The sequence below is a fragment of the Mustela erminea genome, chromosome 15, assembly GCF_009829155.1.
Source record: "Mustela erminea isolate mMusErm1 chromosome 15, mMusErm1.Pri, whole genome shotgun sequence".
Lineage (NCBI taxonomy): Eukaryota > Metazoa > Chordata > Mammalia > Carnivora > Mustelidae > Mustela > Mustela erminea.
Window position 1 is genome coordinate 74239140 of NC_045628.1, and position 24057 is coordinate 74263196.

The 24057-nt window shown below is 49.4% G+C and overlaps 1 long non-coding RNA gene across 4 annotated transcripts in view; it reads right to left on the bottom strand.

Annotated features, from left to right (window-relative positions):
* LOC116574220 overlaps nt 1-24057 on the bottom strand; it is a 32211-nt gene that overhangs the window by 6114 nt on the left and 2040 nt on the right. The window contains exons 2-4 of one of the 4 annotated variants that reach the window (XR_004279152.1): nt 22956-23045; nt 20328-20455; nt 16462-19441 (exon numbers count right to left, since the gene is read on the bottom strand). This is a non-coding gene — a long non-coding RNA (uncharacterized LOC116574220). The other 3 variants (XR_004279153.1, XR_004279154.1, XR_004279155.1) reach the window with 3 other exon arrangements.

Here is a 24057-nt window from a genome sequence, read left to right on the forward strand (position 1 = left end):
CCCGTGTTGGTCAGTCACTCTGCCATGCTTTCAGCTTGGGTGTTTTCTGCCATTCCCCGATGTGCCAGGTAATGCTCGGAGCACTGAGAGCGGGGACGGGCTTTCTCTCTGTCTGTCTTCTGATTCTTCTGTTGTTTGTTCATTGGCAAATGGGCAGATAATGATAAAAATTATTCATAAATATCGCCACCACCACCACCACCACCAAAGCATTCTATTTAAAACAATGGGGAGTGAAAATAAAGCCACTTGAACTAATTTACGTGATGAATAGGGAATAAGGAATTTGGACCTTCCCTAATTTTGGATTCCAGATTCCAAACATTTCATAATAAAATATGACTAACTGCATGAAATTGCAAGGTATGTACCGTGTGAATTATATACACAGGGAGAGGTTGTTTTAAAAAGTTCCTGCTGGCAAAGCCAGACTTCTCATTGCCACTTTTAACCTTGTCAAATAAAATCATTCCAGATAGGGAGGCTGGAGAGACTTCATGGTACATTTTAATATGAAAGCTTAAAATTTGCACTCCAGAGTAGGGGAAAATCTGATTATATTCATTTACTCTCTATTAAGGGCATCACACCCGGCTATATTTTTAAAGAAAGAAAAAGCATGTCATTTCCTTGGTACTTTGGAAGTTGATATCAGATGTCAGTAAAATGCCATATGACAGAAATAAGATCACCTATTAAAATATAGGTCTATAAAAATCACACTCTTATTAATGCACTTTTTTAGCCTAATAAATATTATGAAATGTACACATAAAAGGTTAATCTCATAAATAAAATCCAAGTTATTTTCGGATGCTGAGAGTCTGAGAAGACCTTAATTTGGGGAAGAAAAAAAAAAGCCTTCAAACGTATTTGCTTTATTCCTAGATAACTCCTTCGTACTTGAAATATGGTAAGTTGAAAAAATGGCACAAAATACTGTAACAGAAATCCCTGAGGGAAAGCAAGAAACTATTTACTCTAATTAGCCCGGGAGCTATTTCATAGTCAGGGAAAGCTGAAGACATTGAGTTTATTGCAAACAGCACCTTTATTGGGGATGGAGCCCATAAAGCGCCTGGGGGCAAGGTTCAGCCTCAATTCCTCCAACAGGAGTACAGGAACAGGAACGCTGACTGAACTCTGTCTGTGTGTCAGGTACTAGTAGCTCCTGAGAGGTAAAAGCAATACTGTAGTGGGCTGAGAGGCGGTCCCCCGGAAGATACGAATGTATCTTCCAGCCCAGTTCCTGGAAACCGCGAATGTGATCTTACTTGGCAAAAGGGTCTTTGCAGACAAGATTCAGGGAAGGATCTTTTAGATGAGCTCATTCTGGATTAGCTGTGTGGTCCCTAAATTCAATGACGAGTGTCATCATAAGAGATGCACAGGGAGGAGGATCGAAAAGGTCGATGCAGAGATGGGAGCCGCAGGTCAAGGGAACCCCCCAGAAGCTGGAAGAAGTGAGGACGTCTTCTCCCCTAAAGCCTTCAGAGGGACTCGTGATCCTGCTAATGTCTTCACTTTGCACCTCTGGCCTCCAGAACTATGAGAGAATAAACCTCCATTGCTTCTAAGCCCCCGAGTCTGTGTTGACTCGGAGACAAATTCAGACACCACCCCAACATCCAAGAGCATCAAGGCAATATCCAGGGAAGGGTAAAGTTTACTTTTCGATAAAATTTGCTTTCTAAGTAGCTTCTGCACAACGAAGAAAACAATGGGCAGAACGCAATTTTGAAAACTTAACGGTATCAGTGATTTTTTTGAAAATGCAAGCTAGATGGGGACTCGCACCCGTAACTGGTGGGTCCTCCAACCTCAAAGGCTGGAACTCTGGGTCACTCCCAGTTTGGCGACAGATTTGGATGGTAAATACTCTCTCACCCGTGCTTATTCGTATACAGCCTGGGTGGAAGAAGAGAGGTGACCACGACTGTGCACGCTGGGCTACACCCACAGCAGGGCCACTGGGACTGGGTGTGTCCCGCACCACGGCAAGCTGCACTGGACCCCGAGGGGGTAAAGAAAGCAGGTTAAAAAAGTTCCCGTGAGAAAATTCCCTCCTAGTAGGTTCTTAGAGGCCCAGGCATTGGCTTCCAAGGTGCATAAGCTTCAGAGCTTGTCTCTGAAGAGCTAGCCTGACTGTCTGCACTTCTCTGTGAGGTTTTAGAAATTTTATCACCTTTTCCAAAGGCTCTATAACACCCCTCATCCGCGGCCCCAGAAGTTAGGACTTGTATCGTAAGTGATACGGGAAACCAAGGCAGAGGAGAAATTATTAAATTTCCTTACTACTTACAGCCCTTTGACAAGTCCTTGAGAAGAGCAGAGTGATCTCCCTCTAGGAACGGAACTGCCGGGGTGTGGACACCTTGCTAAGGGCAAAGTAGGCTTAGACTGATGTCTGCCCCCCTCAACCCTGGATCCTCTGAGCCTACTTTAACAAACAGAAATTCTTTTAGGAATTTCCTTTATCTCTAAGCTCCCCAGTATACACGTCGGCAATCATCCTCCGAGCATACGGCCCACTGATACACATCTGAGGGGTCTCATGACTCGGGTTTTATTAGACCGTAGTAAATGACCCTTTCCTAACAATAACTAGTCCCCTCAAGGTCCTGGAAACCTTATTTCCAGAATTCCTTAGAGACTCAACGCTCTCCCTAACCCCCTCCCCACTTGTAGGTAAAAATAATTACCACCCCTCACCACCTCACTGCACCTCTTCCTGCCCAAGGGTCCCGTCCCAATGCTTTAACAAAACCACCTTTTTGCACCAAAGACATCTCAAGAATTATTTCTTGGCCTTTGGCTTTGAACCCTACCATTTTTCCTACATCCCTAAGAACCCAGAGGAAGACTCAGTGAGTCTGGCACATTAGGAAAGACTCCAATGTCAGAGGAGGGTGGGTTTTCCAGGTACAAAGATGCAGCTTTTACCCGGGGGGTAAGGCTAGGTCTGAGGTGATGAGAGAAGACAGAAGCAATAATTGAAAGGTTGCTCCACGTGGCCCCAAACAGCCTGGCTTTGGGGTTCCCAGGAGGGACTAACACAGCAGAGAAAGGCATTCTCCATCCCTCCTGGCCAAGGGTTGGCACACTGAGCCTTCAGGAGCTACCGGCAGAGAATGGCTGCACCCCATGGAGCAAAGCACCCACGGGATGCCCCCCAGAGACCCCAGAAATCCACAGGTAAGGCTTCAGGAAGCTAAACATCCCGCTGCAGCCTAGGGGGATAATGAAGTCAAGCAGAATTCAGGTTGCAATGTTGTCCGGTTTTTTTTTTTTAAAGATTTTATTTTATTTATTTATTTGACAGAGAGAGACACAACGAGAGAGGGAACACAAGCAGGGGGAGTGGGAGAGGGAGAAGCAGGCTTCCCGCTGAGCAGGGAGCCCGACTCTGAGCTCTTTCCCAGGTCCCCGGACCACGACCAGAGCCAAAGGCAGACGCCTAAGGACCGAGCCACCCAGGCGCCTCTCAGTTTGTAATGTTTTATAAACTCATTTCCTCCCACAGACATGGGAGCATGGGTGTGACACATCACAATGACCCAGGATTTGTACCCCCAAAAGATGATACAAATGTGTTTATGTCGATCAATGCTCATTGCGTTGGTGACAAATTTTAACGTTTAGTCTCATTTGGGAAAAAATTCCCTAGATTCCTACTCAGATTCTTGTGACCAACACAGTAATGGTAATGTTCATTCCCTAATGTGCCCAGAGGACTAGACTGTTCCCTGAACGTTACAGAACGAAGACACGCTCTGTGCATGTGGAAGGCACTGGGAGTTGGAAGAACATGCACATCTCCACGGTTCGTGATTACATGGTATTTTCAGAGTTTTGATAGACTTCTGCTATGTAGGATGGTAGGCTCGCAAGGCCCTCCACCCTCTGGGGCCTCTGTCGCCAGAGTCTCTATTCCAAATGACAACTCAGAGCCTTCTCCTTGAGGTAAACAAGAAAATAGGATCTTTCCTCAAAACACTTGCAAAACAAACAAACAAACAAAAAACAAACAAACAAAACCCCAAATCAAAGCCAAAAACCCCAAATGCAGAGTTCTGGTTTTGTTTTGTTTTTTAGGGTCTCACCAGAGCTAGGTAAAAGCTGGAATATCTATTTACACAGACGGGTTTTTTTTTTTTTATATATAAAATAGAAAAGGGGCTTAGGGAGTCTCCATTTTGTGATTTGCTTTAAAAAAAAAGCTAAAGCCTCAGCCCTAGTCTCTATTGAAAAAGGAAAAAAAAAAAAAAAAAAAGCAGAAAAGAGGAACTTGTTGCAAAGTGGAGTGAATGCTGGCTTCCCTCCGGCCCACTCAAGCCCGTCACCATGGAGACTCCTGAAGGTTCCAGGAATGACTCACGCGATTTGCTGGCGAAGCCTTTGAAATGGAAGCAGCACCACAGCACAAAGACAAAGTTAGACTGCAGCCCTTGAAGAATGAGCCTTTGACTCCTGACTGAGGGCCCAGGATGTGGAATCTGGGCTGTGGAAACTCAGACAGAATGGCCCTACCTTCTTCCAGGTCCTCATTAGGGCACTTGCTCCCAAGAGTAAAGGTCAGAAAACACGTTTGCCTTGGACCGGGCTCTCCCCCAACTATTGGAGAAATACTGATGTCAACCCCACCTGGGAGTGCAGAGGCTTGAACAGGGAGGTTGCCCCGGAGGCTAGGAGTGGGGAGCCTGGACGTTGGGGGGAGCCCCAGAGGCAGGGGGAAAGCAGTTTCCAGAAGCACAGGTCTGGGGAAAGTGTCCGGGCACCCTGGGTCAGGTGGCGCCTGAACTTACTGCCCTGTCTGCCCCTCTGGCTGTGAGACACCCTCACTCCCACTGGGCTCCTGCAGAACTCCGGAATGGGAGGCAGCTCCCTGTAGGAGGGCGCTGGGCCCCACCTCTATCTCAGCAAGGATGTCAAGACAGCCACAGGAGAGAGCTCCAAGGAAGGGCTCCTTCTCTGCTGAGTTCCTCTGAAAGCAGCCCACGGGACTGGTGTGGGCTGCCCAGGGCTGGGACGTGTGCCTCCCCTGCGAATCCACACAGGAGAAATGTGGGCCCGACTAGCATCTTCCCAGGGAAACTACCCCCGCCACATATCCTGGGTGCTTCTTTCTTAAGGGCCTCGTGGGGATAGCAGGGTCCTCTAGCACTGGGACACCGGGTCCGCACCTGACTCAGGGTGCCACTGGCAGCCCCTGGTCGGAAGTGCTGGGGGCCCTCCCTGGCAGGGGGCTCAATGGAAGCAACGGGGCTCCCACTGTGTCAAGCTGGGCTTTTCCCCGGGTTCCAGGGGTGCAGCCATGCCCACCAGCCACAGTGGCAAACCTAAGGAGGAAAAGGAATTTCTGGGGCCAGGCCTTGTCTCAGACTGAACAAAAGCACTGAGTCTGTGACCCGAAGGGACCACACCAGGCTTGCCTCCACAACACATCCGTAAGACAGAAGTTCACCAGAATTCGTGTCCAAAAGGCAGGGACGCGACCCCCCTTTTCTTCCCTCAAATGAGCAGAACCAAGGGGGAAGCTGTGGATTCTTTCCTCCTCGCCCCTAAATCTACATTCTGGTGACTACAGACCTGCTTAAGCAGGAAAACAAATAAGAAATAAAGGTCTGAGCAGAAGCCCCAGACGTCTCCTCTCAACTATTTATTCTGATTTCTCGACAAGTGAGTTAATTGGATGGGCCCCCGTGACAGACATTCCATACTAAAATTCATAGCTTTCTGCCAAAACAACATATTGTGTGCTGCTATATTTTCCACGTTGGAACTTGGAACTGACGTGGGTCCTGAGCCGTTTTATGCAGGGAAAGGGAGACCGAAGGCGTAGAAACACAGACGGCGGCTCCAGAGGTTCTAGGCCGGCCCCGGGGAAGGGGAGCCGCCGCCTGTCCCCTGTCCTTGGCGGCCGCTCCTGCTACTTTGCGGGTTTCTCCTTATGTGTGCTCTGCAGGGTTGAAGTTCAAAGGGAGCCACGGAGTGAGGAACAGATGCATCCCCAGCTGGGAACTCCGGGCAGCCTGGAAAGGAGGGAGCTGTCTGGCCGAGGCCTCCATGGCCTTGGCCGTCTCTGGCGCCGTCAGGACCCTGCCACAGGACCCTGTCCCTTATCCCCAGCCCTGCGCTCAGGGCGCACAAACAGGCACCCGGATTTGGGGGACTGTGTGATGCATGCTGACTGCTCCCCCAGGGAGGCAGGGCTGGTCCTGGCTGCCCAGAAGGAAGGGCACGGGCTGGAGTAGGCCAAGAGCTCCACGCACATGCTGGCCAGGCTTCAGTGACCCATGAGCACCACCCAGCGCTGTCTTGTGGGTTCCCCTCCCTTTCAGCCCCATGATACAGGGACATTTCCCCTCCAAAGCATCTCCATCTTCGTTTTCCAGGATTTTCGGTCTCAGCATCCCTCCTTCCACCTGCCGGGGTTCCTTAGCACCCACCGTCCTTCTGAGTCCTGGGCCCTTTCTCTGGTCCCCTCACATTCAAAGAGCACCATAGAGTGATGTCAAGGCCACAATCCTTAGGGCATCCCCCACCCCGTCTTCTCCACTCTCTGGAGCAGGTGCTCTCAGCACGACGCAGGCAGAAACAGGCCACAGCCTCCCCCAGGAGACTGCAGTCTGGAGCTTTGCTTCACACTACAGGCCCCAGAACATTCAGCCGTGAGCGAGCAGATGCCAGCCTGGAGCACGCGCGTCAGAGACAAAAGGCAGCGCCCGCCACCCCCCCCCCCATGCCACAGAGCTGCATGCCCCCCCACCAGCTCACCACCAGTGGGTGCCCCTGAGCCACGCAGAATCCCCAGACCCTTGCTATCACTCCTCCCCGCGCCCAAAGGGGCTCACCTACGTGACTTCATACAGTGCTCTTCTCCGCAGCCCCAAGGAGCCCCTAGGAGCATCCTCCTCATTCTAGAATGAACTTTGTTGTGCAGGGCCCTCCCTCCAGCTCTGCAGACTCACCCTCTCACTCTCCTCCTTGGCTCACCTCACTTCTGAACCTCCAGTTTGGAATCTCGGTCCTTCTGTGGTCTCTTCTCCCTGAAGCCAACCTCTCTCTGGGCAACTTCATCCGCTTTCAACTGCCTCAGTTGCTCCCACGTGGGGACCGCAGCGAAGAAGACAAACCCACCCGCCAATGTCAGCTGGACCTCTCCTCCCCAGAGTTCTGAGGTCACTTGGATTCTGTGTGTAATGAATTCAACAGAGCACCTGTCTCTCTACCCTGTTCCTTCTCTGGGGTCCTTTGTCTGCCCCACCATGCGCCCAGTCACCCAGACACTTGGAGCCACACCGCCCCCTGCCTCCCATTATCACCACTGGTATAAGTCACAGCATGAAAGCTCTAAGTGAGACCCTTAAGACTCCCTTCCAGATCTGGAGAACCAAGGAACTCCTCATTCCCTTGCTAGGAGCGTCTATGAAACCTCCCTCACACTCTTGCGGGAAATCCTTTCACATGACTCAGAGACCTGGTGTAGCTGGAATGAGTTTGGAAGAATCCAGAATGAAGGTAACTCCACCACTGTATACCAGAGGTTGGCTTTGGCCTTACACATATTTGGTTTGGCACTCCTGGTGTTTCATGAACATCCCGGTTTCTGGCTTCTCTTGAAAGATCACTTGGTATGACAACTCTGGGCTTTCTGTCCGGTTTGGCAACACCCCCCTGGTGGGGGGGGAGTGGGGTCAGCCTGCCTCCTTGGACAGAGCCTGCACACTCCAGCTGGTCAGCCGCTCCAGCCAGATTCGCTACTGATGTTACCTTCCTGGCCTCCTCAGCATGGTGAGTTAGTGACCTCAGATGACACTGGCAAGGTCATTCGTTCAAACGTGTGCTTTTCCACGTAGCCAACATCTGAGCCATGCCAAACGTTGTTAGACAGCATTAGAGCACAGACTACAAGCTGAATTGCTTCTGCATTGGAGGGCCGGATTCCCACACTCGCATTTTATTTCTCCGTGCAAATAGAGCCAAATCAAGTCAGCGTCCCGGTTACCTTCTGAGAAAATCGGAAGTATTGACCCGGTATGGAAACACAAACTTCTTTCTCAGAATGGCCAACTTGGTTGCATGGAATCACATGTTGATTTCTGCCTAATGAAAAATCTGGAGCGGGCTAGAGCCTGACAGATAGAGCCCAATCGGCTGTTTACTCTGGTGCTAATCACGATCATGTTTACAGGAAAATGCCCTCATCTGCTTCCAGCAGCTCTAGCCACTCAGCCATGTGAGAGCTGTCTTCAAAGTCAATTGCCTGTCATTTTGCTGATTTATGTTGAGCAACTGCAAGGAGCCCTCGAGGTGTTTGTAGCTAGCTTGATGATTCCTGGCTTATACAGTGGCAGTGGGCAGAGTATTTCAGTTCAAATTCCCATCAAGACAGAATTTAAATCCCCAGTTCTGCTGCTCATATTTGCAATGTGAGCACTTTAGATAAGCAGAAACTATCCTACCCTAAATGCTGGGGGACGTACAACCTGGGTTTCTTCAAATGGAGCCTGAACCCAAATCTTTCAGACGTTGGCGAGGAAAGTGATTCTAACGGTCTTTAAAATCGTGATCACATATGCTGTTTCTCAAGAAATATTGGTGATGGACAGGCTGGGTACTATCAGGTTAAGACTGGAAGAGCATTCCCTTATAGCCTGCCCAGATTCTTAACATTTTAGCCAGTAGAATCTAATTTCTGTAGAATAACTTGCCTCTTTTAAAAATGAAAATATTACTGGAAAGGGTGACTTATTCAATTACTAACCCATTAGCTTCTGGTTTAACTTTGATTTTAATGGGGCACAACCTCCCTTCTGCACTGATTCCCTCTCAACCCCTCTCCCACCCCCATACAAGAAAGTGCTAGAAGGTTCCAGATCCCAGGGAGCTGGCCCTTCTCTGCTGATGCTGGAAGGTGAGGCTGCAGGTTCTTTCTGAGAATCACACACACCCTGCGGGGCTATAGCCCCAGCATCGAACCTCCAAGAGGTGAAAATGGATGCATATTTTATGTCCTCCCTTACAACATTTGGAAAGCGAACACGGATGATTTAAGGACTGCCCATGGCTTACATTGCCTGCATTTCTGCACTGCTTGCTCATTCAGCATCTCAGATAATAAAGCACACAATTTTAGGGCTGAAAGGAGACCCAGAAGTCTAGTTCAGCCACTTTGGGCCCAGTGGCATCCCCCAAATCAGTAGGACCCAAGGATCCTTAAAGAACCCAGACATGTGGGAGACTGAGTCATCCAAATTGAGGCCAACTCCAAAAAGAGCACCATTGACTCATCTTCCCGTCATCCTTCTCCTGCTCTCTCTTACAGAAAGTGTGTATTTCTTCCATTTAGAAAAAGACGTCTCAGACGTACTATGCCATTACCTTCTTTATCCTTCTCTTTACAATCTGGCCTCCTTTCTCCACGTTTCTGTCATGTGACATACTTAGCCAGTTCCAAACCGGTTACCTGTCTTCGTGCCATGCAGGGTGCTTTTCTGCAGCTGGCCTGGCGGTCCTTGGACAGCTTTCACACCCCTGTCCCTCTTCAGACTTCAGCTTCTAAAACTGGGCTCCTGGTTCCCTTGCCGGTGTGCTGTAATGCCCGGGATGTGCCACTGGGTGGCAGTGTTTCAGAGCATTCCCCAGCCCGGCGACGTGGCCTTGGGCAGGGTTGGGCTGGTGGTTTGTCTTTTCCAGCAAAAACAGGGCTGTGGGAACAGGCAGAGCAAAGGGAGACTCGCGCGGTGCTGGGGAAATCGAGTATTAGATATTATGGTAACAAGGGACAGAGGTCTGCATACTGTGTGTGCGCTCAGAGCTTGCTGTAGTCACAAAGCGGACATCTGCCATCATTCTAACAAAGGAATCTCAAATCCTAAGGCTGTTTGGGAGGTGTCCTTGGAGAGAATGGCCATAACCCTCTGCCCTCCTCGTTTTGATTTTTTAACCGACCATTGGGTCCCGATTCATCCATAAAAACAACAACCAAAGGGAAAAAAAGGCAATCCTCGTGAGCATTATGTGTTTGCTGGACGGGGTAGTAATGGCCTAATCCTTCTAATGGCTTTGGTCACTGCAGGATATTAGCTATTAGAAGGGTCTGTTTACAGGGGGGCAGTGGGGGAAGGTAGGGCCATCTGCTGATTACAGCGTGCATGAGGAATGGAGAGAACATTTAAAGAGACAGTGTCCGTCTACTTGGACACAAATAATTGGCCTGTCATTTAAAAGGCTTATTTAGGGCTTGGATTTTAGTTATCTGGATAATTTGCACGGCCTGAACTCTTAACGCGATGTTTCAAACTAGAGACGGCCCCAGAAACTACTTGTTTCCACCCTCCTCCTGCTTTCTGAAAAGAACGTCTCTGGGGAGTAAAAGGAATGTGGCCTGAACGCTTCAGCATTTACATCATGGGCTGAATTCTGTGAAAGGCAAACCAAATGTTTTTATTATAAACAAGTCAGCCTGAGACCAAACTGTGAAGCCCCGGTCTGATTTCCAAGCCTCCCACCCCAGGTCGGACCCCGCGTCCGCACGGGAAATAGTCCTCGACGTCCCACCAGTGGCCGGACCCCTTCTCCAGCTCCTCTGGCCTTGCTGGCGGGCTATACACCTTCCCTTCCAGGCCTGACCGGCAACTCAAGTGACGTTTCTCCGAGCATCAGGGGAGTCGGGTGTCCCGCACTGTTCCAAAGTTCGCGTTAAGCCACTCGGCTTTCAGGAAAGACCTGCACGAGTCCCTGTTTTCGCGGACCGCAAGAAATCAGAAGAGGGTTTCTGCTTTGCCGTAAAACGGTGAAAGGTGAAAATAGCGTTCAGTGTGTATTTGCAGTGAGCCATACAGAGATCCCACAGACCCCAAGAGGTGAGAGCCCCGCAGCCGGGCTCCTTCCCCGGGGACGCCGTGCTGGCATCTGGGCATCAAGCCTTTGCACCTTAGAACTGTGTGTCAGAGCATCTGGGCTCTAACTCGACTTACTTTGTGCCTTCCCTAGCGAGATACGTCCTGAGATATCAGAAAAGCCTAAGAGAGGTTATTTTGGCAGGACGGAGAGTATTCCAATTTTCCCCCCCCATACAAATTAATGGTGGTTGCTTCTTTCTTTTTCGGCTTACAAAAGATTTCATAGGACAGCTCTACTTCCAGATAGTGGAGGGGGGGGGGGGGTCCTGGTTCAGGAAATGAATGCAGGTGCCCATTCAGAGAACTGGAGGCAGGCAGACCTCACATCCCAGGAGGGAGGGGGTAAGCCTAGACAGAGAGGTGGGCAGATCCCCGCTTCCCCTCCTGGCCAGACTGTGGTTCCATAAGACAACAATTGTCGAGTCAGCCAATTTTGTACCCCAGCTCAGTGGAGAGGAAGATGTTGAGGACATACTTGGTATCAATTCATTCTATCATCACAGGAAACCAAACATTTCGTTCCCGAACCAAGAGAATTTAAAGGCTTAGGGAGAGAGAGCTTCTGAATATTGAGAGGTGAATGCTGAGCAATGGACAGGCACAGACGCTGTCCCATGAGTGGCCCAGGGAGGAGATGATGTTGCTGTCCAGAGAAAGGCCCAGCTGCTATGATGCTGACCTCAGGTAAGCCTCAAAAGACAGGTAAGACTCTAGCTGGACCTTGCAGGAAGGTAGATCATCCAGCAGTGCTACCAGAGAGGGATGAGGGAAGGCATTCATTCTTGCAGGTGGAACTTGGAAGAACAAGGTTCAGAACACAGGCACATTTCTGGATAAAAAGACATCCCTGAGGTTGAAGATGAAGGGTCTGGGGAGCACAGTAGGGAAAAGGCGGGAGAAGTCGGTACAGGTCCTATCTGCAATCCCTGTAGTTGGCTTTTTCAGATTGAAAGGAACAGAGCCACTCAAATTACCTTAACTGAAGACAGGAGAGGTGAGGAAGAGCACACAGCCCTACTTCAGAGAAAAAGCGGGGACGGACACCCCACCAAGCTCCCTAGACACAAGAATGTAGTGTGGGAACGGAATGTTTGAAAATACGGCATATTAATAGAAAACTTGAGGTCTGTAAGGCCAAGAAGTCAGGTGATTGCTTGCTTAGATGATTGCTACTGAAAAGACCGTTGGTTACTCAGAATCCCCAAGAGAAGGGAGCAGAACGTACTACAGGAGGACACCCAGGGAAGCACAGGACCAGTCAGGGGGGCAGAAGGAGGGACGGGGACCTGGGAGCAAGAGCCCTTATTACGGCTCATTATATGAGAAGGAACAGGTGAGGCAGGGTGAGCAAATTCAGGGTTAGTTTCTTTGGATAATTTCAGCAGGCTCTGGGGCACAGGGCTGCCCCTAGTTTTCCAGTAGCTGACCCTGGGGCGATCGGTGCAGGTGGACGAGTGGACAGGGGCCCAGGGTGTGAGAGCAGGGGGCGGGGGTGTGGGTTCTGGACTGGTTGGTTTGTATTTGAAAAGCACTCTTCCTGGCCTTGGCTCTCCCTGGGAAGGGCAGTCCCTCCAGGGCCGGCAAGACCCCAGATGTCAAAGCATCAGAATACAGGAAATAAAAGACGTGGTTAAGACACCAAGAGATCATTCAGGGCACAGTGTGGCTCTAGCAGTGTTGTCATCTTGTCCCTATGGCTGCCACTCTAGTCAGATTGGGTGACTCACGCCCGCCCCTTGCTGACTCTCCTCTACTGTTCTGTCTGCAGTTGGACTCCCAGGAGAGGACCAGATTGGCCAAGTGGCCTCCATCCAGCACCAGCTGTTCCAGATGGGCAGATCTTTACGCCGGGCCACCCACGCTGGCTGTCCGTACATCAAGTACCCACTCATGGGCTACCCAATTTACTAGTGGATCTCATGGCTTGGCAAGCTGCGTCTTGAGCCCACTGGCTGGGGACACCTGCAGGAGGAGGGACCACGACATCCCGAGGATTCCCGGAAGGAGGAAACACAATCAGCCAGCGCCTAACTTGGCTTTTCCCTGTGCATAAAGCTTCCAACAGGCCAGAAATGAATCTGAGTTACAACTGCTGATGCCCCCAAGGATTTCAAATGGGATGGGACAAAGGAAAGCAGGATTTGTATTTTAAAAAAAAAAAAAAAAAGACGAATCTGGCAAAAACATAATGAGAACGGACTGGAGAGGGAAGGACCTGGAAACTGGAAGAATCGTGAGGATCCTATAATGGGTCCTCATGCCTCCAGGCACCGGGAAGTGGGTGGTGATGACGGGGACAGGGACAACGGGGCAGCTCCCAGAGACAGGTGGAAGGAGGCATTGATGGAGCTTAGAGTGGAGTAGCCAAGGAAGGACAGGGAGAAGGACGACCCAAGGGCAACACAGGGGCTCTGAACCTTGTGGTGGAGAGAAAAAACCTCACTAAGAGAAACAGTAAATAGAAAGGGAACAGATATGAGGGGAGCGCCTGCAGATATATGAACTTATACCCGGTGATACACACCAAGACCCCCCCCAACTCTTGCTACGCAGGAAACAGTGTGGTCCTAGCACTGAGTCACCTTGTTGTGTAGACAGCTTCGTAATGTTCTGTTCTACTCAGGAGTCCGGGAACTCCAAACACACAACTCCCGCTTTCTAGATTTTGCCCAGTTTTCTTAGGGTCCTCAAAGGCCAGGTCTGGGTCCCCAGTAATGAGGCGCCAACCACGCTTCTGTGATGTCCTCCACTCACCCCTGTCCAAGTGATTTTTTAAATGATGTTTAAATCATTAAAAGCATAGCTCTCATACAAATACATACCGAGCACATGCTGAAGAGATCTTTTACACACTAATGAGGAAACCAGCAGGATGGTAAAACTGGTTCAAAGAGCATTTGTGGAACAGACATGTATATGTTCTCTCAGGAAAAAGAATGTCGAAATAAGATGGCTAAGTTAGACACAAAGCAAGTTAACGGCCTATAAGGCGATACAGCTGTAACCTGTTAGGCTGCCTTCTCAACCGGACAGAACTGTTTGCATCTGTACCACACAAAAAGTCGTTTTCCCCTTGGCAATTGTCTACAGGGTAACTTCTGACTTCACGCAGCTTCGGCCTTGGTCAGCAGTTCATAGTAGGTCAAACTTGGTATTTCCTCTAGAGAGGTGGATGGTTCTTCACGGGCCTTTTCAACAACGTTCCAGTTTGGCCTGACTGGTCCTACCGTCATCCTCTTGCTTTATTTCCAAGTTTCGGATAATTCTTGACGCTCACCTTCCATTTTTAAGACGGAATATCTTAGCTCAAGCATCATTTCCTCCCATAAGCCTTCCTTGACTTGCCTGATAAGGTCAGACCCCCCTTCATTTGCTTCCAGAGCTCAGAGTAGTTCACCGTCACAGCAGTTAGGGGAAAGAAAAAATTATTCTGACCCTTGTTACAATGGTAATAAGACTTACTTGGGACTATTGCAATAGGTGTCAAGACAATCACAATAAGGAATAAAATCTTTAAAAAAAGAAAAAGGAGGGGGGCGCCTGGGTGGCTCAGTGGGTTAAAGCCTCTGCCTTCAGCTCAGGTCATGATCCCAGCATCCTGGGATTGAGCCCACATAGTGTTCTCTGCTCAATGGGGAGCCTGCTTCCCTTCCTCTCTCTGCCTGCTTGTGATCTCTGTCTGTCAAATAAATAAATAAAATCTTAAAAAAAAAAAAGACAATCACAATAGGGAAGAGGGTTGGGGCCCAACGCCCCAAACCAGGACAAGTGGGCGTTCACAGCCAATGAGCTGAGTGAGGGGGCAGGGGATGGAAAGTTACTAAGAGGACACATGGTGGGGGGAGGGGGATTCTTTCTAAACCGACTTACGAGATTCAAGCTGAAGGCAAACCAGGGAGAGCAGATCTCGGGGTAGGGTGGGATAGTCTCCCTGAACTAATTCAGCAGGATTCTTGCTAAGACTGGACAATGCAGGACCAGCCAGGACAGAGTAGGGGCCAGGTCAAAGCCTTGTCACGGAGAGGGCTCAGAGAGCCTGGCTAAAATTGGGTCAAGGAGAGAGTTTTACCACTCCTCTCATTTTTATGTGCAGCCACATCATTCACATCTGCCTCCTCTTCTAGACCATAAGCTCCCCGAGGACAAGGCCATCGCCAGCTTCTGCTTACCATCCCACCCCAGCACCTCCACTGGACTTGAAGCATAGAAGGGGCTCAATAGCTATTTCCTGAATGAATGAATGAATGAATGAGTGAATGAATGCCCAGGACACTCAGCAGGAGGAATGCCCTGGAAGGCAGGGAACAGTTGTCCACAGACTGCTGCTAATGCCCTTCCTGGCGGTCATGGTTTCCCTTCTTTGTTTCTATTTGCTTAGTTGCACCTTTTCTCATTTGACTGCCTGGCTGGGAATTCAGCTCTAGGGGGACTCAGAGCAAAGTCAAACTCTTTGCTCCCGCAGCTTGCTGATGCTGACTCAACCAGCTCTGCCTGCTGAGGCCTAAACACACTGATCAAAGACTGGGAAGCAGCTAACCTTAGTCTGTGGTGCAGGTGGTTTGTACAGCCTGCCCTCGGCCTCTCGTTCCTTCCCCATTTTCCAGGAGCTTTAGGATCCCCTGCCAGCCTTACACTGCGGGGGGGGCGGGGGGTATCTCTGAAGCCCCAATGGCTACCTCACTGCTCCATTATTTAGTTTGATTAGAAAAGGGAGGGTGAAGGAAGGTTTGCTGAGCACCAAGGATTGGGAAAGGGATTTTTTTTTTTTTCAGGAAAAAGGTTTTTAAGAGCAAAACACTGGGAGTAGGATTTGGGAATCGTGTCTTGCTCCCCTTCCCCCCCCCCCCCCCCGACCTCCCAAGTAATATGTCAGTACGGTTTTTGAGGCCCTCCCATTTCCGCTTTACCTGTTTCCAGTCGATTCCAAGCCCATGCCGCCTATCTGATCTCCCCGGCCCTCCGCTCTTCCTCGGGTTTGTTCCTTCCCATATGGCAACTCCTGAAAGCTGCAGGGCTCAGAGCTCTTCTCCAGTCTGAACCTTTGATCCCTGATACCTCCTTTCTAACTGGCCTGGAAGCTCATGAGTGTCTGTGTGCAACCCAGCTCTCTTCCCAGAACAGCCGGCTAGCATCTTGTGGAAGGCAGCCTCTAGAGTGACCCTGGTGATCCCGCTGCCTGGTACTCCCAGCTCCTGTTGAGTGGAGGCTGAATCTGGTGACTTCTAGCAAATAGGAGACCCCCAAATTGATGGGATGTTCGTGATCCCATCAACAAGATGAGGCTTCCATCCTGCTGACCTTTTCTTCCTCTCTCACCTGCCCACCGTGACAGAGGCCAGCTGTGGTGCTGTGAGCTACGTTATGGAGGACCACGTGGCCAGGAACTGGGAGCGGCTTCCAGCCAGCAGTGAGGGAGGATCTGAAGCCCTCAATCCAGTAGCTGCCAAGAACAGGATCCTCCCAACAGCCACCTGAGTGAGTTTGGGATCGCGTCCTCCCCAGTAGAAACTTCAGATGAAAACACAGCTTCTTGATCACAGTCCTATGAAAGACCCCAAACCCTGAGCCAGAGGACCCAGCTAAGCCACACCAGGAAATGTGAGATCCTGAAAATTTGTTGTGGTAAGCCAATAAGTTTAAAGATCATTCGCTACACGGAAGAGATAACTAATATTATATATAACTATCTACTTGGACATCAAAAGGACTTCTCAGTTGTAATGTCTAAACCAGATCTCGATTTCCTATCCTCAGAGGAGAGAGAACAGAATATGTCACTGCTGAAACAGCACAGACGGGGCAGAACCACCATGCTGCACACAGCGCTGAGAGTCAGGGGACGGACTTGTAGAAGTCTCAGGGCAGCAAGTAGCATGCCTTTGAGATGAGAAAAACAACGAGATGCAGGATGGGCGCCCCACCTCAGCTAAACACTCAGTCAAACCTCCTGCCGATTACCCCACTAAGTCACATGGATTGGCTGCAGTGGCTAACTTTGATGCCGCCAGCACCGACACTGTCCAGTGGACAGACATACAGACAGCCTGGCTGAGAATGGACAGACTTCCTCACCATGTCAAACCCCATAGATGCTCAATGCCGAGTGCTTGTCATTTAAACATTTCAAAACACCCACCCCAACTCAGGCACCACATTTAAATGCTTTAAGATAAGAATCTAACTGAGCATTAACTACAGAGAAATGTTTTCAGTTTCCTTCTTATGTGAGCAATTTTGAGATTTTATTCCAAGTCTCCCTCATTGAAAATGGCAAAAACTGAGCTCATCTCCAACACACCTCCATTCCAGGCAGAGATTGGTGGGGGGAGGAAGGGGAGAATCCCAAATCTGAAAATTTAGAGATAAGCTCCCTCTGTGTATTTCGTGTTTTTGTAACACCTTATATGGAGAGTGCTTGTGAAATAAAGTGTGTTCTTTCACATATGTTTGCTCATTTGAGCCTCATACAAGCTGTGGAAGAAATGGAAATCATGACTTCATTGCCATTTTAAGTGGAAACTGATGCTCAGGAAAGTCAGAGACTGGCCTTCAGGTCACACAGCTGGTCCATTCTGGAACTTGCTCGAGAATCAGGTTTGCTGATGCCTGAGCCAGAGAGTCACTCGTTCCTCTGCCGTGGAAGCCCAGCTTGACCTGGAGAGGCGTCCGCCGTGGGATTCATCTAGCACGTTGGGAGAACAGAACCATCACCAAAACCAGTGGAGATTCCCCCTTGGACAAGGGGAAGCCAGAGGGGCCTGCATGGCCTCTGTGGTCAGAGGAGGAAAAGGGAAGCGTGCTCTGCACGAGACGGTGGTGGGCACCAGGTGTGTCTTTTAGGCCTGCAGTCTGGGGGCTGACTGCTTAGCCTCACTCTCTGGAAGACATGAGCACATTGATTAAGGACTCGGTGCCCCATGCAGTATGCAATACAGAAAGAGCCGTGAGGAGCTGCAGGGCGCCTGGGAGTTTCAGGGTCTCAGCTGTCGCATGGGCGGTGGGCAGAGGTAAAAATGGCATTGGTGTGAAGCTGCCCCTGTTCACAGATCCCGCCTCAGTCCTTCTGAGAGTGGGGCCGGCAGAAAAGGGACTCAATTGCGGACCCCACATGCCCACCACCTCGTGGCCTACAGATCCTTGCAAGAGGGGAATGCACAGGGGAGCAACCAGACGCTGAGTTCGGGGTCCAGGTCTGGGGAGAGGGAGGCGGCAGTCTCGGAAGGGAGAAGGGGAGAGAACCGGGAGTGGAGGCCCAGAGCAATGCCTAAACTCAGCGGGGACTTCGGACATCCCAGCTGTCCAAGTGGAGGTTTGAGGCAATCTTATCTCGAAATCCATGAGGCCCCAAGGACCGATGACCCTCATCAGTAAATTAAGGCTTGCAGGGTTGAGGACTTGGCCAGGTCATCGGACTCCCAGGTCGGTGCTCTTTTCGCTCTCTCATGAAATTCACATGATACACCACAACGCTGGGCCCTGTGGGATTTCCCCAGCCGACTCTGGTCGCATGATAAACACCCAGGTCTCCCTGTCCTTGTCTGGCCCGGCTCTCTCTCTCTCTCCTGAGTGCCACTTTTCTAAAGGAATGCTCATTTTCTGAAGGTTTGTTCTCATTATACGGTCGGTGACAGGACTTTGCAAATCCATCCCTAGCGTATTGATTCTGACAGCAAGCTCCAAGGGGCATGCGGTGAGCATGGATCTCCCGTGTGAGGACGACCCAGGAGCGTCTCGGTGTTCTCGGCCGTGCCCGCCCTGCTCAGTGCAGACGCAGAGCAGGGCTTCTCTGATCATGGACGGCAGGTCATTTATTCATTCATTAACAGCAAATCCAACAGCAGAGATCCGGGGTCTAGATCTAGAACCTCGGGTCATGGGGCTATTGGCCCCTTGACAGCACGTCCCCAAAAATGGAGGCTGTAGACAAGTTTAAATCACCCTGCGAAGTGATGACATTCACAGCAGCCAGTCATGACTTCCTTCAACACATGCTCTTCCAGTAGAGGTATATGCCAAGCCCTGAGTTGCATGCCCGGAATTCACCGGGGGCAAGATCCACACAGGGTCTCGTCTCAGGGCAGGAATGCAGAGCAGGCGGCCGAGAGGCAGTTAGACAAAGTGTGGAGCAGCTGAGCTGGGGACACATGCCGCCCAGGTATGGACAGAGGGACTGGGGGACCAGGCTGGCAGGAACGCACACCAAGTTAGCCATGGCAAGAAAAGTTGAAGACGGCAACGCAGTGGCCAGAAGTGGGTTTGTTTGCCACATCAGGCTGTGAAGAAGCAGGTTTTCTGAGACTCAAGAGTCAGTCTTCAGCCTTAACTCCTGGAAACCCTCAGGGAAATGGCTGCAGGCTTGCTATCTACTTCAGCATGCGTTTCGTTTCTCCAGAACTCCCTGGCCAGGCTTCTTGCACTTCCTGGAGCCTGGGAAGACCACATCTCGTGGCATTTCAACCACAGATGCTGCAAACAGACCCACCTCTGCCTCTTGCTAGCTGGGTGACAGGGCAGGTTCCCTAATGACAACGCCTCTGAGAATCAAAGTGGAGATAATTGTAGGATTTCTAGAAGGCTTCTCCAGAAAGACAGACTATCTTTATCTCTATCTATCTCCTTTATGTATATCAAGAGCTTTCTTTGAAGACTTTAGCTTATACAGTATGTGGACTGGCAAATCAGAAACCCATAGGGCAGGCTGGAGACACAGGCAGGAGTTGATGCTGCTAGTGTTGATGCAGAATTTCTTCTTCTTCAGGAAACCTCAATTGTTGCTCATAAGGCCTTTCAACTGGTGAGACCCACCCATATTATGGAGGGTAATCTCCCTTTGCTTAAAAATCCACTAACAGCAGGGGTGTCGGGTGGTTCAGTCAGTTAGGTGTCTGGCTCAGGTCATGCTCTCAGGGTCGTGGCATCGAGCCCCATGTCGGGCCCTGTGGTTAGCATGGAGTCTGCTTGAGATTTACTTTTCTCTCTCTCTCCCCCTCTTCCACCTCCCTCTCCCCCTCCTCACCTCTCTCTCCCCCTCCCCATCTCCCTCTACCCCTCCCCTTGCACTCTCTCTCTAAAAAATTAATTAATTAATTAATTAATTAAATTAAATAAAACAAAACAAAAAACCCCACGATTGATAGTAGGTGTTAGCCATATTTACCAAGTACCTTCATGGCGACACCTAGATTTGTCTTTGATTAAGTCACTGGGTGCCAGAGCCTAGCCAAGCCAAGACTTAAACTAACCATCATCAAGCATGAAAATGAAGTAACTGTAACACTTACCCGAGTCCCTGCCACAGAGAGTACTCAATATACTAAAAAGATTCTTATTTTTAATTTATTCAGAGCTATTTGGGCACCTGGCAAAAGTGCATCTAATTTCTCCCATATTGTGAGAGAATATTAGGACATCCAATATTACCTATTTCGGTGTCCAGATCCAATACCCCGGGTCCTTCTGAGCCAGCTGCTGACTGTTTGTGCCTCTGAAAGTGTCTCTGTCTTGGCCAGAGGGTATTGCTTCATCACGAATTTGGCTGCCACAGAAAGCTATTAATAAAGAGCCCCGTGAACGCGACCAGAATTCTCATCCTCACTCAGACATCAAGGGGGGGCTCAGGACGACGTCTCTCTATATCAGAGCCAATGTGAAGGCTTTTATTTGTAACCAAGACCTTTATTAGTATTTGCATGAGATAGAATTCTTCAACACCTTAAAGGAGAGCCGAACCCCCTTTCGTCCTGTCTGGTGTAATTCCTTTCCTCCTCTGATTTTCAATGCTACAAAAACTTTTGGCCACATGAGGAGGGGTGGGAACTAGAGCAACAGAGGCATGGAAAACCGAAATACAATTTAAGTTTACTTTACTTATGGCTTTGCCTTTAATAGGGTTTGGCAGTAGACCAGTATCCCATCACCAGAAGAATACACCTCTGGGACAATGGGCTCAATAAGGGTGGCGATACGTCCTTTTCATGGAATTTCTTTCCTTTTCTATGTCTTGATCTAGAATCCAAAGATAGCTTGGTGTGGGGGGAGACACAGATGATGTCTGCCCTTCTTCTATATGGTCCTCCATGGTTAAGATCAGAGCAAATATAGAGCCACATACAAGTTAATGATGTGGGAAGGTTTGCCCTAAACGAAAGATGCTGGGAGGCTTCTCATGAAAGGACCACCATAATTCTTTTAGAGAGAGATCCTGTATCCTATGGTCGAGGGTACAGGCCTGGGGTCAGATTTCAAGTACAAATCCTGGCTCTGCTACTCACTGGCTGGGCAATTTGGATGAGTTAATTAACCTCTCCGTTCGTGCCTCAGTTTCTTCATCTGTAAAGTGGGTTACTGTAGGAATAAAAGTTGTCTAAGTATGAAGTACTTGGCACATGGTAAACATTTAGTTTAACTACATTATTAGTGTCAGTATCATTTTCACTACTCTTATTAGTAGTAGAACCCAACTCACGCAAACATTAAAAACATATAACACAGGAAGTTTATTAGAAAAACAATGAATTATTTTATAGACTCTAAGGATTAGGCTTTAAGAAGGCATGAACCAGGCCAGCTCCAGGAGCCTCAGAGAGGCTTCCCAGGATGTTCTCACCCTTCTTCTTTCTGCCTTTCTCTATTCTTTGTTCTCATGATAAAATATAGGGTTTTTCCTCTTTCACGCTACATGCTCATCACCATTTGGCTGTGGCCCGGCTCCACACCATCTCACCCAGGGAATCGGTCTGACAGAGAAGTTTCTTGTTGCCAAAGCGAAGAGAGAAGGAAGACCGGCAGACCAGCCAGTCTGCTGAAAGCTGCTGCTCAAAACAGGGACCCCAGTCACACTGCGTCCTGCGTTCCGTGGCAGAGACTGAGAGCAATAGGGTGGAAATGTACAATCCTGTGGCAGGAGTTGGGGGCATCGCCAGCAGAAGAAGGGTCAGACATCTATGGCAAAAGCCATTGAAAAGACTCTCTTCAGTTGGACCATATACACAGAGCGCTGTGGAAGGAGAGATGCAGCCTCCCAACAAAAATGGAGTGAAGAAGAACCCTATGTGTGTTTTCTAGGGGAATTGTATGCCAAAATGCCACACACACACACACACACACACACACACACACACACTTCATGGATAAAAAGAAACAAGAAAGCTGACTCACTGTGGGATGCCTGGATGGCTCAGTCAGCAGACCCCGCAACTTTTAATCTTGGGGTTGTGAGCTGGAGACCCACCTTGGGTATAGAAATGACTTTAAATCTTTTGGGGTGCCTGTGTGGCTCAGTTGGTTAAGCCTCTGCCTTTGGCTCAGGTCACGATCCCCGGATACTGGGATGGAGCCTCACAGGGGGCTGCCTGCTCAGTGGGGAACCTGCTTCTCCCTCTACCCCACCCCTACGCTCTGTCTGTCTCTCTCTCTTTCAAATGAATAAAATAAAATCTTTAAATAAAATAAAATCTTTAAAAAAAAAGCAAAGAAAGAAAGCTGATTCACCAGATCAAAATTCACGAATGAAGATAATCTGACTGGCAGCAGGGAAGCCACATTAGTGATTAGAAATATTTAGAATAGGCAGTTAGACATGCTTGAAATCAAAGGTTACCATAAAAAGGATATGAGAATCTCAGAAAGACATTCATTGGGGGGATATTGTTATGTGGGGAGAATGTTGTCTCTCAGGGGGCCAGAGCTGTCCTGAGAACATTCTAGTCCAGACTCAGGACCAGGATCTGGAGAAACCAGGTGGATTTAAGCTTTCTCATGAGCAGCCAGGCTACACAATCAGGAACTCAGCTGGATCTAGACAGTGGACCCAAGGAAGGAGTGAAACCAGAGACAATAGGCAGACACGTTCAGCGCCAAGACTGAGGTGGCCCAGCCAGGCAATCCCACGGTGCCCTGTGATGCGTCTTCCCGTCCGCAGTCTGCGCTCCAAATTTCCATTCTGCTCCAGAACAGTTCTAGGACTCAGAACAACTGACCCAGCATGCACCACTGAAATATGTCAAAGAGAAGAAGGGAAAAGAATGAAACTGCAGAAATTCTACTCACAGAGAAATCCCTGAGCCCCTCGTGAGGTGGCTGAGGACTGCCCAGGCACAGAAGAGGTTCTTTGGTTTTCTTTCTGTTGTTTTGAGGGGTCTTGATCCAGGACCATGCAAAAAGAAAGGGAGAATAATAATAATACTGATTTCCTTGACAAATATTTATTGTCTGCGGTGTTCAAGGAGCCGAGGGTACGTCAGTGAGCAAAAACGCAAAATTGTGTGATCTCGTGGAATTTGCTTCCTAACCGGGAAAAACTGACAAAAAGAATTAGTGTGGTATGTATGATATCGGAGAGTTGCATGTCCTATCGAGCAAATAAAGGATGAAGACTGCGAGTGGCTGGGAAAAAGTTGAGATTTTAAGAACAGAGGTCAGGGAACCCTTTGCCAAGAGGCTGATGCTTGATTACAGACCAAGAGGAAGTGGGGAGGGAACCATTTGTGCATCTGGGGACACGCAGCCCCAGACAGAGAAACAGGACAAGCAAAGGCCCTCAGGTAGAGCCCACTTGGTGTGTTGAGGCACAAGGAGGTGATGAAAGTGGGTGGGCTTAGCAAGGGGAGAACAGAGGAGATGGGGGGGTGGGGTGTACATTGTGTGGGCATTGGCTGTCCCATTCCAGGACCTTGCAGTGACCCTCTGAGATCTGCTGTTGTTAACCCCAGGGAGACCAAGTCACAGGGCCGGTACGTGAAGGGGTCAAGACACTCTCGTGAGTGTGTGGCTCCGAAGTCCATGCTGTTCCTACTACTCGGTGCCCACGTCCCTCTTGCCACTCTTGGGGGATAAGGAGTGTGAGCTCCACGCACACCCCCGTGTGACCCTGGGCCACTTCCTTCACCTCTGTGAGCCTCAGTGTCTTACCTGTAAAATGAGTCTGCTAATTCTGCCTAGGATTGTCGCAGGACTGGGTAAGACACCGAGTGGGCAATGGGCCAAGTACGCTTGTGTGTTTCTAAGCTACTCTGGGGCTTTTTGCCCATTGCATTAAATTAAAAAAAATCTTTTTTTTAATTTATGATTCACACATATATATGGGTGCACAAAGAACTCAAACCAGACCATAAAAAGAAATAGAAAGAACAAAAGGACAGAAACAGAGCCT